General features: G+C 45.4%; 1 protein-coding gene and 1 non-coding gene across 6 annotated transcripts in view; one reads left to right on the top strand and one right to left on the bottom strand.

The window, feature by feature from the left end:
* Nucleotides 1-17,964, top strand: part of NTM (neurotrimin) — a 1,126,386-nt gene that overhangs the window by 990,310 nt on the left and 118,112 nt on the right. The window lies entirely within an intron of this gene.
* LOC114815360 lies at nucleotides 5,185-5,322 on the bottom strand. The gene has a single exon (XR_003763123.1). It is a non-coding gene; the product is annotated as a small nucleolar RNA SNORA7 (small nucleolar RNA).

The raw sequence follows: 17,964 nt of genomic DNA, 5'->3' as shown, positions 1-17,964 counted from the left end.
ATGTATATCACACAATACACATTTAACAAATTATTTGAAGGTACGGACAATGGTGGTCTGAATGGGGAGGGAGTTCCAGACCTGAGGGAGGAGGTGGTAGAGGAGTCGGTGGAGAGAAAGATAAGATCGAAGTACAGTGAGAAAGTTGGCTTTAGAGGAGTGAAATGTGTGGATTGGGTTATGGAAAAAGCATGGGTTTGGGAGTCAGAGGTTATGGGTACTAATCCTGGCTCTTCCACTTGTCAGCTGGGTGACTTTGGGCAAGTAACTTCTCTGTGGCTCAGTTACATCTGTAAAATGGGGATAATAATAATAATGTTGGTATTTGTTAAGTGCTTACTCTGTGCAGAGCACTGTTCTAAGTGCTGGGGGAGATACAGGGTAATCAGGTTGTCCCATGGGAGGCTCACAGTTAATCCCCATTTTACAGATGAGGGAACTAAGGCACAGAGAAGTGAAGTGACTTGCCCACAGTCACACAGCTGTCAAGTGGCAGAGTCTGAATTCGAACCCATGACCTCTGACTCCCAAGCCCGCGCTCTTTTCACTGAGCTATGCTGCTTCTCCATGATTTAGACTGTGGGCCCCACATGGGATGACCGCATTACCTTCTACCTACCCCAGTGCTTAGAACAGTGCTAGACTCATAGTAAGCACTTAACAAATACCATCATTATTATTATTGTTATTATAGAAAGAGATCAGCGAGGCAAGGGAGGAAGGGGAAAGCTGATTAAGTGCCTTGAAGCTGATAGTAAGGAGGTTCTTGTTTGATGTGGAGATGACTGAGCTACCATTAAAGGTTTTTGAGTAGTAGAGGGGAGATGATTCTTAAGCAGTTTCATGGAAAATGAAAGGGGAGAGACAGGAGGCAGGGAGGTCAGTGAGGAGGTTGATGCATTAGTCAAGACAACCTATGATAAGCACTTGAATCATCCTGGCACCAATTTGGGTGGTAGCAATTTGGATCAATTCCGTTCCATTCCATAGTCTACAGACTTATTATTCCATTACTGCTTTTGAAATGACTTACAAGCAAGATAGACTTAGGGTACCAACAGAATAAGGAGGTGACATATGCCCTGCCCATAAGGAATTAAACTCCAGCAGGGAAGACAAGTAGCATGGCCTAATGAATAGAGCATGGGCATGGGAATCAGAAGGACCCGGGTTCTAATTCTGACTCTTCTACTGGGCTGCTGTGTGACCTTGGGCAAGTCACTTAAATTCTCCAAGCCTCAGTTACCTCATCTGTAAAATGGGGATTAAGACTGTCAGCCCTATATAGGACAGGAACAGTATACAAAGCAATTTGCTCATATCCACACCAGTGTTTAGTAGAGTGACAAGCACGTAGTAAGTGCTTAGCAAATACCACAATTATTATTACATTTGCAACTAAGGTGGGAAAAAATAAATACATCAAAATCTTTCATCTATTCTCTAAATCTACCCTGATCACCTCTGCTTCTGACCCCATCCCTTTACACCTTTGTAAAACACACTCCCCCTCCTTTTTTCTCTCCTCATCTGCCATCTTCAACTGTTCATTTTCTAATGGATATTTCCCCTTTGCTTTCAAACATGTCCGTGTCTTCTTTATCCTAAAAAAACCTTCCCTCAGCCCCTCTGGCTCCTTCCAGTTATCACGCCTTTGAATATGGGGAAAGCTGTAGTCCGTTGGATGTGGGGAGGGGGAATTAGAAGCTGGGGAACAGTGTGAGAGAGGGGATGGAGGTGGGAGAGTCCAAAGTGAAGTACAGTCAGAAGCATCTCTGTGCCTCAGTTATCTCATCTGTAAAATGGAGACTGAGAATGTAACCTCAATGTAGGACATGAAAAATGGACTATATCCAACCTGATTAACTTTTTTCTACCCCAGCACTTAGTATACTGCCTGGCACATAGTAAGCACTAAACAAATACCATTAATAATACATTTTTAAAAAGAAGGTTCATTTGGCTGAAAGCTAGCAAGTTGTTGAGTAGCAGGTGAAGAGAGCCGATCGGGAAGGTTTGGCCATAGTTTTTTTGATTTATATCAGCGCAACTTCCCCTTTAGATGGTAAGTTGCCCGAGGGCAGGGCATGTTGCCCGAGTTTGCAACCCAACCCTCTGCATACAGTAGTCATTCAATGGTGTCACTGTTTTGCAACTGAGTCCAGGGTGAACCGGTGTGCTGGGTCTGGATCCTTGTTACACTGACTCACGTACCAGGCTGGAGAGCTGGGGTCCAAGCCGAGCAGCCAGAAGGATCTTCTCTGATTTGGAAGCTTAGCCAGTGCCCTTCACCTGCAGCACTCGCAACCCAACCAGCAAATTCAACTGAAAAAGAATGATCTGTTTACACACTTCAGTGTTGGCTTCAGTTCCTCCTAGACCTGTGTCCTCACAGTAGAGAGTCGAGCAGTTATCAGGATGATCTGATCAATGTAGAAGGGAAGGGCTGGCCAGACGACTCAGGTGATAATTAGCACTGTATCCCTGTGGCGACTCTGGAGAATTCTAGAACTCCACTCTTTCCACAACCAGGGGTGGCGGCCCTGCTTCCTAAAGCTGCGGTCCGACCCTCCCTACTATCACCCTTCTGCTGCAGTGAAATTCACTCAGCAAAGGGGTGAGTGGGTCTCTACAATTTCACAGCTCGTTTCTGAAGTATTAAAGAATGGCAGGTGGTGTAAATTGGGACTATCCATAGCTGAACTTCCTCCCAACGGGAAACCTATTGCATCAGGCAAACCCGCTTTTGATCTTGGGGCACTTATTAGAAACCCAATTACTATATCCATGTCTGGGGTAGGGTGGAGGGCAGTCTCCTCAAAGGAGAGCCAAAACAATAATAATCATTTTGCTTTTAAAAGGCAAGCATAATTAAAGATTAAAGAAAATCTTACTGGGGCAGGGTCACAGGGTGAACAAGGGTTCGATTTGAATTTTCTGAGGTCCCCGCTGGTCACTGCTGCCTTAGGATAGCCTCAGCCACTTGCGTTGGGGGAGAAGTGCTACCCAGGAGCTTCCTGGGGGTTCACCATGCGATTTGAGTGTGGGCAATTTTGATGGGTTTTGTAAGATTCCCTTATAGTAATGATGATGATGATGATTAATAATAATAATAATAATAACCTGAATTTCTCCCAGTATCCCTATGAAGTAGAATGGAGAATGATGAAACTGAAACCCAAAGAGGTGAAGTGACTTGGCCAAGGTTACCTAGCAGGCTAAGAACAGAGTTAGAATTAGAACATGGGTCTCCACACTTCCAAGTCCACTCTCTCCTTTTGAAGCTGATCAATCCCAGAAAAGTGCTCCTTGTGCTGTCAGATGTGATTCCAGCCATTGTTTTCCCAGGCAAGAGGAGAACAACGGTTTGCAGACCAAGACACAGAAGCACAACTCGTGGGAGGAACCCCACAGCTTCTTTTACAAGTCTCAGCATTGCCTTAATATCAATCGTATTTATCAATAATACTGACCTAGTGCTTACTGTGTACAGAGCACTGTACTAGCTCTTCAGAGCATACGATATAACAGAATTGGTTATACTAAGCCAGGAAAAACATTGGGGCTTAGTGGATAGAGCAAGGGCCTGGGAATCAGAAGGACCTGGGTTCTAATACTGGCTCTGCCACTTGTCTGCCGTGTGACCTTGTACAAATCACTTTACTTCTCTGTGCCTCAGTGTCCTCATCTGTAAAAAATGGGGATTGAGACTGTGAGCACCTTGTGGGACAAGTACTGTGTCCAACCTGATTACCTTGTATCTACCCTAGCACTTATAATAGTGACAGGCACATAGTAAGTCCTTAACAAAGCAGTGTGGCTCAGTGGAACGAGCACGGGCCTGGGAGTCAGAGGTCATGGGTTCTAATCCCGCCTCTGCCAATTTTCAGCTGTGTGACTTTGGGCAAGTCGCTTAACTTCTCTGTGCTTCAGTTCCCTCATCTGTAAAATGGGGATTAAGACTGAGAGCCCCACGTCTACAACCTGATCACGTTATATACCCCCCAGCTCTTAGAACAGTGCTTTGCACATACTAAACACTTAACCAATACCATCCTTATTATGATTATTAGAGGAGTCAGATATTAATATAAATAAATGAATTGTGGATATGTTGATAATTACTATCTGACATTTTATCTCCTCCTCTGCTTGAAGTCTCTAGCAGCTCCACTCTAGGTGGACAGGATAGGGAAATCCCTTTCCTTCTGCAACTTGCTTTGATCTCTAAATAGAAAGGGGATTTTCCTGGCAGCCTACCCCAGCACAAATATGGTATTTTAGTTATGGTAATAATAATAATGATGATGATGATGATGATGGTATTTGTTTGTTAAGCGCTTACAGTGTGCCAAGCACTGTTCTAAGCACTGGGGGGCGGGGGCGGGATACAAGGTAATCAGGTTATCCCACATGGGGCTCACAGTCTTAATCCTCAGTTTACATCTGAGGGATCTTAATCCCCATTTTACAGATGAGAGAACTGAGGCAAATTAAGTGACTTGGCCAAAGTCACACAGCTAAGTGGCAGAGCTGGGATTAGAACCCACGATCTCTGACTCCCAAACCCGCACTCTTTCCACTAAGCCACGCTGCTTCTCTAGCTACTGAGTAGTAACTGCCTAGTAGTTACTAGAAACCAGTCCCTGAGCTAAACCCTGAGGTAAATATCTAATAATCAGTTTGGCCCCAGTTCTGATTTCACCCAGAACTGAGCAAGATTGTATAGATGAGGAAACTGAATCACGGAGTGATAAAGTGGTTTATCCAAGGATACACAGGAGACCTGGGATAGAGCTGGGATTAGAACTCCTTTCCTCTAAATCAGGTTTAATGCAGTATTTGGAGGCCTAATCCAGAGAATCAATCAATCAGTCAGTCAATTACTATTTATTGATTATTAATCAATAGTATTTACTGAGTTCCAATAGTGGGTAGAGCCCTGTACTACCTAAATGGGGAGCCTTATGCTGTTGAGTTGTCTCCAACCCATAGCAACTCCATGGACGCATCTCTCCCAGAATGCCCCATTCTCCATCTGCAATCATTCTGGCAATGTATCCATAGAGTTTTCTTGGTAAAAATATGGAAGTGGTTTAACATTACCTTTTTCCTCTCAGTAAACTTGAGTCTCCATCCTCGACTCTCTCCCATGCCACTGCTGCCCAGCACAAGTAAGTTTTGACTTGTAGCAGATTGCTTTCCACTCGCTAACCACTGCCCAAGCTAGGAATGGAATGGATATGCCTCTGCTTGACTCTCCCTCCCATAGCCAAGATTGGTAGAGTACTGGAAACTCTCCGGGTGCAATCTTGAGGGGTGTGTTGGGGAGTATCATAGAATTAATGACATATTTTTCCCTTCAAGAAGCTTACCTTCTCTAAGTATATGGAGATCAGACATTGCTGATGGGCCTAATCATGCTTGAGAGCAGAACTACCAGGTTTCTTCTACTTCTTTATGATTTTGAGTCCCAGAAGATTATCTCAGGCAAATAAACTTTCTCAGCCATTGCAGAGAAATGGTAAGAGCACATTAGAATTCCTGTCTTCCATCCTGGCTAGTAACCCATCAGAGAATGATTCCTAGATTATGGATCTTCTCTTTCCCTGTCAGAGATTGGGAGAGCAGGGAAACAGAAGTGTTTGGAGTGGGATGGGACAAGGAGTAGTTCAATTCATCCATATTCTGGGACTTCTGAAATAAAAGTCCCAGAACTCTGAGCTGTAAACTGAACATACTGAGCACCCTCTGTTTTGGATATGGTTGTCGGGGCTATTAATGTGAACAGGAACGGCTAGGGGGTGGTGCTAGGTAGACCAGCCTGTTTCACAAAGATACTCTCAATTCTGTGATATTTGTCTGCCATTCTGAAATTTCTCAGGCCATCTTCCTACATTTCTGGATTGACCTGGCCTAACTAAAGGTAAGGTTAACTTAGCCACTCTTTCCCTGGTCCCCTAAAAACTTACTCTCTTATGAGAACCCAAGGATCCAGAGAGAAAGGTATTGAGTTCAGAGAAACCAAAAAATAACTATTCAATCACAATTATTAAAATAACTGAGACACTTTGTAACCCAAGGGATCGTGATATTGAAGAGAGAATTGTGTGAGTAGTTTATTGGTGGATATTCCTGTCGCCTCCCCCCTCCTGAAGCCCAGCATTCCTTACAGTGGATAGTAAATGTTACAAGCTCAGAAATTCTTTGTTAAGAAGAAGTGCTTAAGAAAGTTACAAAAATGTCTTCGGCTTTGCTGTGAGTGCTCAGTGTGTGTGCGTGTACTCTCTCCTTTTGAAGCTGATCACTCCAAGAAAAGTGCATATTATGCTATCAGGTGTGAGTCCAGCCATTGTTCTAGTGTCCTTTCCAGTGCATGATAGATTACGTTTCTTAGGTAGCATCTCCTTGGTTCACTTATCATGTTTGTTTGTCTTTGGCTAATGATCAAAATTCAGAAACTATCTGTGGGTCTCCCATCCCAGAGTCCAAGTCAAAGCTATTCACGTCCTGGGACGTCCTGGGAAACTCTCTGCTACTCAAATGTTTTCCTTCCCTCCATTTTCATCATTAGAGAAACAGCATGGGTCAATGGAAAGAGCCCGGGCTTGGGAGTCAGAGGTCGTGGGTTCAAATCCCGGGTCTGCCACTTGCCAACTGTGTGACTTTGGGCAAGTCACTTAACTTCTCTGTGTCTCAGTTCCCTCATCTGTAAAATGGAGATTAAGACTATGAACCCCACGTGGGACAACCTGATTACCTTGTATACTCCCTAGTGTTTAGAAGTGCTTGGCACATAGTACTTAACAAATACCAGTATTATTATTATCAAAAGTTTGGCCTGTTCAGGAGCAGCCTGTTGGTCTCATTTGGGTCAGAGAGATGATGATACTGGTCTCTGAGTCCCATCCTCTTGGCACATCATCAGCCTCCACTTCCTGCTGCAGAGGCTGCCCCTGGGAGAAGCCATGAGGGAACCATGGTGGTCTGCTGGGTGGAGCCATGGTGGCCTCCTGGCTAGAATCATGTAGGCCTACTGGGTGAAACTATGAGGCCAGCTGAGTGGAACCATGGTGGCCTGCTGGCTGGGACCATGGGAAACCACCATGATCTGTTGGTTGAAAACATGATAGCCTGTTGGGTGGAACCATGGTGGCCTACTTCCACCAGTTAGAAGCCTATTCCCTCCACTTACTGCCCCACTTCCCTGCTACCTGAGACTTTTCTACACCTACTGCCTCCATGATCTCTCCTCCCATTATGTCCTTGACATAATGGCTTTTGCCCTTTTCTCTCCATCAACACTGCCCTCTCAAGGGTCACCAGTGATCTCCTTCTCACCATGTCCAGTGGCCTCTACTCCATCCTAATCCTCCTAGACCTCTCAGATGCCTTCAACACAGTGGAGCACCCCCTTGTCCTGAAAACATTACCCAACCTTGGATTTATTGACACTCAGTCTCTTTCATAGGTTCCTCTGCTTCCCACCCCGTAACTGTGGGAGTTCCTCAAGGCTCAATTCTGAGTCCCCTACACCATTCTCCATCTATACCAACTCACTTGGAGAACTCATTCTCTCCCATGGCTTCAACTACCATCTTTATGCAGATGATTCCCAAATCTACACCTCCAGCCATGATCTTTCTCCTTTTCTAAATTCTCATAATTCCTCCTGCTTTTAGGACATCTCTACTTGGATATACCAGTGACACTTCCAACTAACATGCCCAAAACAGTATTTCTCATCTTTCCACCCAAACCTTGTCTTCCCCTTGACTTTCCCATCACTAATGATGGCACCATCAACTTCCCTGTTTTACAGGCCTGTTGCACTGGCATTATTCTCAACTCATCACTTTCATGAAACCCACATATTCAATCCATCACCAAATCCTGTTAGCTTAACCTTCACAACACCACTAAGAATTGCCCTTTCCTGGCCATCAAAATTGCTATATTGGTAATTCAGGTCCTATCCCACCTTGACTACTGCTTTAGCCTCTTTAATGACCTCCCTGCTCCTTGTCTCTCCCATACTTCAGTCTTCTGTCTGGATCATTTTTCTGCAAAACCATTCAGTCCATGTTTCCCTACTCCTGAAGAACATCCAGAGGTTGCCCATCCACTACCACATAATACTGTAACTCCTTACTATTGGCTTTAAAACACTCAAACACTTTGCCCTCTCCTAAGTCCTTACCTCTCTGATTTCTTAGTAGAATCCAACCCACACTCTTCTCTCCTCTAAGGCCAATGCACTCACTGTACCTCCATCTCATCTATCTTGCCACCAACACTTCTCTCATGTCCTGCCTCTGCCCTGGAACTCCCTCTCCCTTCAGACGATCCCTCTCCCCACCTTCAAAGCTATTTTAGAAACATATATCCTCCAAGAGGCCTTCCCCAACTGCATCCTCATTTCTTCTCTTGCGCCCTTCTACAGTGTTTTTGCACTTGGATTTTCACCCTTTATTCACCCCACCCTCAGCTACACAGGATTTACATTAGTATCTATAATTGATTCGTTTTTGATAAGGTCTGTCTCCCCCTCTAGACTCTAAGTACCTGGGCAGGGAATGCATCTATCAATTCTGTTATATTGTACTCTTCCAAGTGTTTAGCAAAATGCTCACAAACAGTAAGTGTTGAATAAATATGATTGATTGACTGATTGATTTTTTTTAATGGTGTTGTTAAGTGTTCACTATCTGCCTGTCACTGTACAAAGTGCTGGGTTAGGTGCATGCTAATCAGTTTGGACACAGTCTATTTTTCTCATGGGGCTCAGTCTTAATCTCCATTTTACAGATGAGGTAAATGAGGCACAAAGAAGTTAAATGACTTGCTCCAGGTCACTCATCAGAGTAGTGGCAAAGTCAGAGTTAGAACTCAACTCCTCTGACTCCAAGGCCCAGTGATCTCTCCAATACTGCTTCCCAATCAATGGGATGGAAGCATGAGGGGAGAATGGTAGTCTGCTGTGGGGAATCATGAAGGATCCATAGTGGCCCGTTGTGGAATCATGGAGGATCCGTGGTGGCCTGTTGGGGGGAATCCAGAGTGAATTTTGCTCAGAATTATGGGTTTCCTCTTAGCAACTCTGGCTAGGGGTCATTCTTGAGATTCCTAACCCTCCTTCCTCTTCCTGAAGCACCAAAGCCACAGGAGAAGTCAAAGCTCATTTTCTCATCAGCAGTGTGTTCAGTGTGCTCTGCGCAGCCCACCACGGGATGTCAGGCTGCCGTCCGAGGGCAGAAGTGGCTGCCACACAGAATGTGCAGGAGGAGTCATCCAGAGCATCGGCGACGTGGCCAATCTCCTCACAAATTAAAACCTTTTATCAGGCTCTAATAGCTGTGCAAACTAATTATATTTTGGCCATACTTTGCCAAGGACTCCCCCGAGGTATTATTATACAATTCCAAGCTGGGGAAGGGCGTCCTCATTCTGTCAACATCAGGACGTTTCAGCTGCAGGAACCACACTCGACTCATTTTTGCTTCCACGGTGTACTCGCACAAGGCTGGAGCAACCATGAGCTGGGAGGCTGGCGGGGGCCGAGGAGAGGGGGAAGTAGAAACGGTGCACAGCTGATTCAGAAACTCATGGCAGGAGTTATTGCTGTAGCCAGGATCCGAGCACCAAGAGAAACGGTGTGGCCAAGTGCACGGGCCTGGGAGGCAGAAGACCTGGATTCTGATTCCGGCTCTGCCCCTTGCTTGTTGTGCGACCTTGGACAAGTCAATTTCTCCGTGTCTCAATTTCCACATCTGTAAAATGGGGATTCAATATCTAGCTGCGGGCATCATGTGAGATGGGACTGTGGACCCTCCTGAACATCTTGCATTTACCAGCTTAGGACAGGGCTTGGTGCATAGAAAGTGCCAAACAAATTCCACAGTTATTATTATTATTAGCATTGGTTTCTCTCTTCATCAGATCAGTCAGGATTCAGACCTCAGCATTCAGCTTATACTCCAGACACTTCCTCATCAAACTGGGGTTTCTCGTGGTTCCTGTTTATTCCTTCTGGTGGAAGAGGACCCTTCTTCTAGCTCTGCTGATCCTTGATAGGAGGAGTTGGTTGGTAGACTCTTTCCTGGAGCTCTTTGAGTAGAGGTGAAACACTCTCATCTCCACCCTTCTATATGTCTAGTGCTTTGAAAATCTTCATTGCACACTTTGTCTTTAGTTTTCAGCGTGGCTACTGACCCCACCAAAAGTAGGGTCATTTTGCTCCCCTCCTGCCACTATTGCCCTCCACCTTCTTCCCCTCTCCTCTCCATCTCACTAAAAATAATAATAATAATGATGGTATTTGTTAAGCACTTACTCTGTACCAAGCACTGTTCTAAGCACCGGGGTAGGTAGAAAGTAATCAGGTTGTCCCACATGGTGCTCACAGGCTTAATCCCATTTTATAGATGAGGTCACTGAGGCACAGAGAAATGAAGTGACTTGCCCAAAATTACACAGCTGATAAGCAGTGGGGCAGGGATTAGAAACCATGACCTCCTGACTCCCAAGCCTTTGCTCTTTTCACTAAGATACTCTGCTTCTCAATAAAGTAAGGCAACAGTTAGGTCTTTCTTTAAAAGTGTGCCTCAGCTCTCCCCTGCAAGGGGAACAGGGTATGATGTGGCTGTCACTCAAGACACCTGGGATTTAATCCTGCTCCTGCCACTAGCCGACTGTATGACCTTGGGCAAGTCACTTAACTTCCTCCTCCCTTCAATTAATTTTAGTCGCCACCTCCCCTGCCAGATTAACAACTCCTTAAGGGCAGGGATCGGGAAAGAGGCTGTGTCTAATTCCCACCTGTGTATCCTGGCTCAGAGTACAGTGTTCTGCACACAGTAAGCACTTAGTTAATGCTTTAACTACTACTATTATCAAGCAATCAATCATATATATTGAGTGCTTACTCTGTTGCAGAGCTCTGTACTAAAGTGTTTGGGAGATTACAATGCTACTGTGTCTTCTAATTCTATTATTCTCTCTCAAGGATTTAGTTCAGTGGTTCACAAACAATAGGCGCTCAATAAATACTATTGATTGGTTTTTATCTCTCAGAGCCTTTGCTTCCTTCTCTAGGTTCTCCATCCTTCTTAAAGTACCAGTCTTGTGTAGGACATGAATTGTGTCTGATCTGATCATCTTGTAACTACCCCAATGACTAGCGTATAGTAAGCACTTAATAAATACCATAATTCTAGCCCTAGATTCTCAAGAACACCCCAGAGCCCAGGTCGGAGAGGCAGTGAGCAATTTATCAATAAAGCAATCAGTGGTATTTATAGAGCTCTTACTATGTTCAGAACACTATACTAAGTACTTGGGAGACAACTTGCAGACATGTTTCCTGCTCTTAATTATTTTACAGTTTAGGGGGGAGAGACATTAATATAAATAAATAATTTATAACAAATAATTTAAGGATATGAACATGAGGGCAGTGGGATTGAGGGTGGGTGAATATCAACTGGCCAAACGTCACAGATCCAAGCGCATAGACAATGCAGGAGGGAGAGCGAGCAATGGTCCGAATTTAGGCAAGCTGCCTTATTTCTTTAAGGCACCAGCACACCGACCAGCTTGTAATCCCATGGCGGACCTGTTCCTGAAGCAGAGATGGACAAAATGACCTCTGTGTCCCCATTTAACTCTTGGCCCCTGGGATGTGCTCATCATTCAAGCCTGTCCAGCTGACTGAGTTATCACCAGCTCGTCGTCCACCAGGGACCATCGTAGCTGGAGGGTCTCAAGGTCAGGCAGGGCTGCAGCCCCGCGCAGACTTTTGATTGATGCTGCAGAAGAGTGCGCTGGGGCCAGTTGGTGACTCCACCGAGCTCCCTCAGATCAAGCTGTTCTCCCCGCCAGCCCTGTCAGGTGGCTGCCAGCCCCCCGGGCCGTGAGCAGAGGCAGAGGAACTGGAACGGGGAAGCTGCCGGGAACCGGACCCCCCTTCACCAAAGGGTCCCGGCTCTCATTTTCAGCTCCGCCATCTGCTGTCCCGTCTCCTGAGCTCCTGTGATGGGCTCATCGGATTCTTGAATTCTTTCCAATCATCACTAATTACACTGCAGGTCGGTAAATCATCCCAGGCAAGGGCTGACAGCAAGGAGACGGGCTTGGTGCCACGCGGGGAGGCTGATCCTTTACCCTAGCCCGTGGCAACCACCCTCAAGGCTGAAGAGGGAGTCCCTCGCTAAGGCTGGGGACGCTTGGCATCCCTCAGATGAAACAGGCAATTTTAGCCTTGGGTCTTGGGTTCCCAGACCTGCAATACCCCAAAGGCCACTGTGTTTATAAAATAATTAGTAATAACTGTGGTACTCATCAAGCACTTACTAGACCCAAGCACTGTTCAGGGGTAGAAATGAGATAAACAGATTAGACTGTGAGCCCGTTGTGGCCAGGGACTCTTTGTTGCTAAATTATATTTTCCAAGCACTTAGTACAGCACTCTGCACACTGTAAGTGTTCAATAAATAGGATTGAATTGAATGAAGGAATGAAAGGTATTTTCCCTTTTCCAAATGGGGCTCACAATTTAATTATGAGGGTGAACAGGTATTGAATCCCTCCTTTACTGATGTGGAAACCAAGTCACTGAGGAGTGAAGTGATTTGCCCAAGGTCATGCAGCTTGAAAGTAGCCGAGCTGAAATTAGAACGCAGGTCCTCTGACTCCTAGGCCCATGCTCTTTCCACTGGGCCAGGCTGCTGCTCACTAGGCCTTGCTATTCAACCGGCCCTACGTGACTGGAGCCTGCCATCCTCTGGTGCAGGGATGGCATTTTGTCCTGGTGCTTTGAGATCCCAGTCTGCCACCCTGCCTCAGGGAAGTCTGGGGCTTTGCCCTGGGGCCTTTATTTCAGGAAGGGGCATGGAAGCAGGAAGGGATCTTGCCGTGTGCGGAAGTAGGAAATAGGCCTTTCAACGTCCATTTTAGGTGGCTCTGTTGCCCCCTGGATCTGGGAGGACAAATTGAATTCTCGTTCATTTCTGTTGGGCTCTTCCGGTCTCTTCTCCTCCTTATCTGCCAATTTCTTTCCCCCACCATTTCTGCTTCACAGACCTCCTTTCCAATTTTGACCTTGCCGATCCAGAGTGCGGGTCACCTGCTGAATCAAGCCACCTCCTGCCTGTTTAAATCCACAAAGCATCACTAATTGATGTCACTGACAGAGAGTACCTGTAACCTTTCCCGCTGTTTGGTAGTCACGGCCAGGTCGGCCATGAGGGCAGCCCCCTACCATGGCCCCCGAAGTCTCGCGGCCCCTTCGCTGCACAGATTGCTGGCTAATGGGACGGAGCTAGCAGGAGCGCCTTCCATTAATGGAGCAGAATATCAACAGAATAAAGCCTTCATTTCCCAGGCTGTGGTTTCGTTATTAATATACTTTACAGTTCACAGGTTGTACGTTTGCGCCCGTGTTTTCTCAGCTGGTGTAATCTGCAGCTCGGAGTGAGAACAGTCATAAAATTTTCATTTCCAGTTGAATGTGCGTCCAATTCACCGTGAAATGTTCTATCTGTCGTGAATATTAAGTGTGCCGAAGCCTTCGCTGCAGGATTAAGGGAAAAGGCTCCCTAGTTCCTCCTCAGTCTTGAAGGGTGGCGGTGTACTGGGACATGGGACAGGGCTTCTGCTCAGAAGTCGTGGGCCATGAAGTCCTGGTTTGGGGGAGGAGGAGAGCAGAAGGAAGAGGGACCCTGGGTGGAGCAGGTCACCATGAGTGTGGAGACGACCTGAGATGGAATCAGCGCCTTGGACAGGAGGGCAGTGGGAGTGAAAACTTTGGAAGGATGTAGTGGAAAGGGAGGGGAAAGCAAGTAAAGAGAAGAAGAAGGACTGTAAGCCCATCAGTGGGCAGGAACTGTCTCTATCTGTTGCCGATTTGTACATTCCAAGCGCTTAGTACAGTGCTCTGCACATAGTAAGCGCTCAATAAATACTATTGAATGAATGAATGAAGAAGGAAGAGAGAATGTGGAAGCACAACAGGATGAAGGGAAATGAAGGAAATATTTGGAGAGTGGAAAGAGGAGGAGCAAGGAGGAAGGAGAATATGATTGGTGAGCTTTCCTATTGAGACAGGCTGCTGCGGGCAGGATCCAAAGGAGTCAGTGTTACAACTGTCTCCACAGTCAATCAGAGACATTTATTGAGTGCCAGGTGATTGCTAGGCACTGTACTCAGTGCTGGAGAGAGGGCAACAGGAGCAAGACGTGTTCCTTGCCCTCAAGAGTTATGCTGTTTAATGAGGGAGGCTGACAAAAAGTACTTGCAGAGAGGGAAGCAGAGGAGGAATAAGGACCTAACAGGGTGCAGTAGAGACACATCAGGATAAATCATATGGATAAATCATTGAATATGCAGATAAATATACAGACAGATAGCTACCAGGCTTAGTGATATGGTCCAGGGACCATTTCAGTCTCATTGGATGGGGGGTTAAAGCCCTGATCAGTGTGCGGGTGTGATGGAGGGGAGAGGAGGCTGGGGAAGAGGGAGTTCCAAAACACAGTAATAATAAATGCACCCAACTGATGCCCAAAACCAAGACAAGATGACATTTTAAGACTTGGTTCTAAGTGCAAACGTCACCTGTCCCACTGGGGCTTGGGATTGGCAACATCTGCCTCTGGCATTACTTTACCATCCCTTCCCCGAGAGCTGAGCTATTCCAGCATCTGTAGCATCTTTTCTCCCCGCAGTCCCCTGAGATCCCGCCAGATCACGTGGAGTCGCTGTAGAAGCAGAGACGTAGGCCTCAGTGGAGGAGGAGAGAGGGTCAGCAGCAACTTGCTCAGTGGTCTTGTTCGGCCTGTTTCTGATTTCTTCCTTCCTTTAAGCCAGGGACTCCTGGTCTGGAATTTCTTCTGGCTGAATGTGTGAACTGGCTCCAGGCAGGGAGAGGAGTAGAAAGCTAGCATGGAAGCTGAAAAAACAGCAAGGTGGGCCCTAGGACCACCTTCTTGTTAGCAAATGCAGATTTTGCTAGGCCAGGCCTTGAACAAGAGGCACCTGTGAGGATTGGGAGTGGGGGACCCTTTCCTTCCCTCAATCAACCCCAGAAGTGGATAATAATAGTTAATAATAGAAACTGTGGAATTTGACAAGTTCTTACTATGAGCCGGGGACTGTACTAAGCACTGGGGTAGTACAAACAAATCAGATTGGACATAGTCTCTGTCTCACATGGGGCTCACATTTTTAATCCCCAATTTACAGATGAGGGAACTGAGGCACAGAGAAGTGAAGTGGCAGGGCTGGAATTAGAACCCTGGTCCTTCTGGTTCCCGGGCCTGTGCTCTATCTGCTAGGCCAGAATGCTTCTCTAACATTCCTTGATGGCTATGGTAACTAGAAACTCCACCCCCTTGTTCACACCCTTCCTCCTGCTTGTAAATCCCTCCTTTTTCCAATCCACCAGACCATTTTCTCCCCAACATCAAAGCCCACTTTGGAATCTCCTGTATTCTGAGATGCACTCAACTAATTAGTTTCTTCTCCCCAGGTCAACCCCTCCCCACTTCCATTTTAGCAATTTTGTACTCCCAGATGTCCTAGCACTTTTATACATATCTATTTATGTACTCAACTGTTGAAGCATTCATTCATTCACCTATCCACATGTCTCTTTTTTTCCTGTGATCTGTTAATTATTTTGTGTCTTTACCTCCATTAGATGGTAAAATACTTAAGGGCAGATAATTTCTCTTCTCTCCCTATTTTACTCTCCCAGGTATTTAGTTGAGTGTTCTGCACACAGTATGTTCTCTCTAAATACGATTAAGTATGTTTGATTGATTGAGATCAAGTGGTAACTTGTCATGTACCTTTCTGTCCCTAAGAAAAAGGGGGTTGTTACCAACTCCCACAGTTTCAGGAATTATGGGTGGTCCTCTGTAGTAGAAGGACTAGTAATAGGAAGAGGAAGAGGAGCTGTAGCAGGAGTATTTTTTGAGCACAAATTTGGTGTGGCTCACTGTACTTGGAGCTTAGAACTGACATTTCCCTTGCCCACAGAAAGCTAACGTTCTAGTGGAGGAGAACAGCATAAAAATAGAAAGGTCAAAATAAAAAACACACACATATTATGACATATATTTATATGCCTGACTTCTGAGGATAGATATATGTAAGTTCATAGACTGTAAACTCATTGTGGGTAGGGAATGTGCCTCCCAATTCTGTTGTATTGTACTCTCCCAAGTGCTTAGAACAGTGCACTTCACAGAGTAAGTGCTCAGTAAGTACCACTGATGATGATAAATGCTAAAGTTGTCAGAGGGATTTATATGGTTTAGGATTGTGGGACACTAGTGGGGGAAGACTTTTTGAGGAGGTGGGAATTCAGGGAGGGCTTTCATGAAGGGAGAGCTGTGGTCTGTCGGATTTGGGGAGAGAGGAAGAGTGAGGTATAACAAGAAGGTTGGTTTGGGGAACAAAGAGAAAGAGTTGGAAAATACCAGAAGAAGAGAGAAGTTGGCTTTTGTTCTGAAGTCTCTGCCCTGATTCATCAGAGATGCATCCCTTTTTTGAAAAAAAAAGTATTTGTACTAGGTGTTGAAGTTGACACAAGCTATCCAGTTTGGACACTGTCCATGTCCCACACGGGGCTCATATTCTTAATCTCTATTTTACAGATGTGGTAACTGAGACACAGAGAAGTGAAGTGACTTCAAGGTCACACAGCTGACAAGTGGCGGAACGCGGATTAGAACTCATGACCTTCTGACTCTCAGGCTAATGCTCTATCCACTAGACCTTGTTCCTTCTCATTTATTGAGCTGTTACTGTAGGCACAGCACAATACTAATCATTTGGGATAGCACAAAATATTGGGAGAGGACCAAAATAAGGGCTTAATAAATTCCATCATTATTTTCTGAGATCTCAGTGAGGATTCAGCTTTTCAGCATTCATTTAGTAGAAGATAACCGGTTCTGTTTCTCCATCTATTTTCCTGCTCACTCTCATTTCATTTCCCCTTACTTCTAGCCCAACCATATCTGCTTGTTGGAATCAGGATATCTGGACAACATCCTTAGATTATGAGCCTTTAGAAAAGAAAGGAACTAAAGGGCTGAAGCCCCCCAGGATTCTGGGATTGCAGAACTATAAATCCCAAAGTGCTGTGCCACCAGAAATGAACATTTACTAAGAATTTTCTTACCTGAATGGAGAGATCCAAGCATTTAGACTTGGGGGAAGAGGGGTAGTGAGGTTGAAGGTAGGGAATGCAATTTAACCAGCACAATTCCAGGACATTTATGTATTCTTTGACAGTTGTCCATGGTAGCCTACTAAAATCTGGAATTATCCCAGTTAAGTCTAGGTAAATTATCAATCCATGTATTCTCTGTTGATTAGTAATGGTGGGCAGTGGGTGCATCCACTGGAATCTGCCCCACTAAGGGCATTTTTCTGGGGTACCTTGCTCTTAATTGCTCCAAAGGTGTTGTGTTCACCTCCTAAGTGTATGTAATTCAGGGGCTCTATCCAAGCCAGATAGGTTCAGTGACCAGAACCTTTGGCAGAAGGAGGCTGAAAAATATGAATACTGAACATAAAGGAATCGGTGCTAAATCTCTGCAGAACAGGAGGCAGAGCAGATGAAAACTGGACTGTCCAATCTAAGACCAGAGAAAAGGTCATATTAATATATTCTAATTTTTATATTCCATACACTAATATATAGAGAAGCAGTGTGGCTTAGTGGAAAGAGCATCATGGGATTCAGAGGACCTGGGTTCTAACCCAGTTCCACCACTTGTCTGCTCTGTGACCTTGGGCAAGTCCCTTAACTTCTCTGTGCCTTAGTTACCTCATCTGTAAAATGGGAATTAAGACTGTGACTCTTATGTGGAACATGGACTGTGTCTGACCTGATTTTTCTGTGACTACCCCAGCACTTAATACAGAGCCTGGCATGTAGTAAGTGCTTAATGA

This window comes from Ornithorhynchus anatinus, chromosome 11, assembly GCF_004115215.2.
Source record: "Ornithorhynchus anatinus isolate Pmale09 chromosome 11, mOrnAna1.pri.v4, whole genome shotgun sequence".
NCBI lineage: Eukaryota > Metazoa > Chordata > Mammalia > Monotremata > Ornithorhynchidae > Ornithorhynchus > Ornithorhynchus anatinus.
This window is presented reverse-complemented; position numbering and strand designations above follow the sequence as displayed.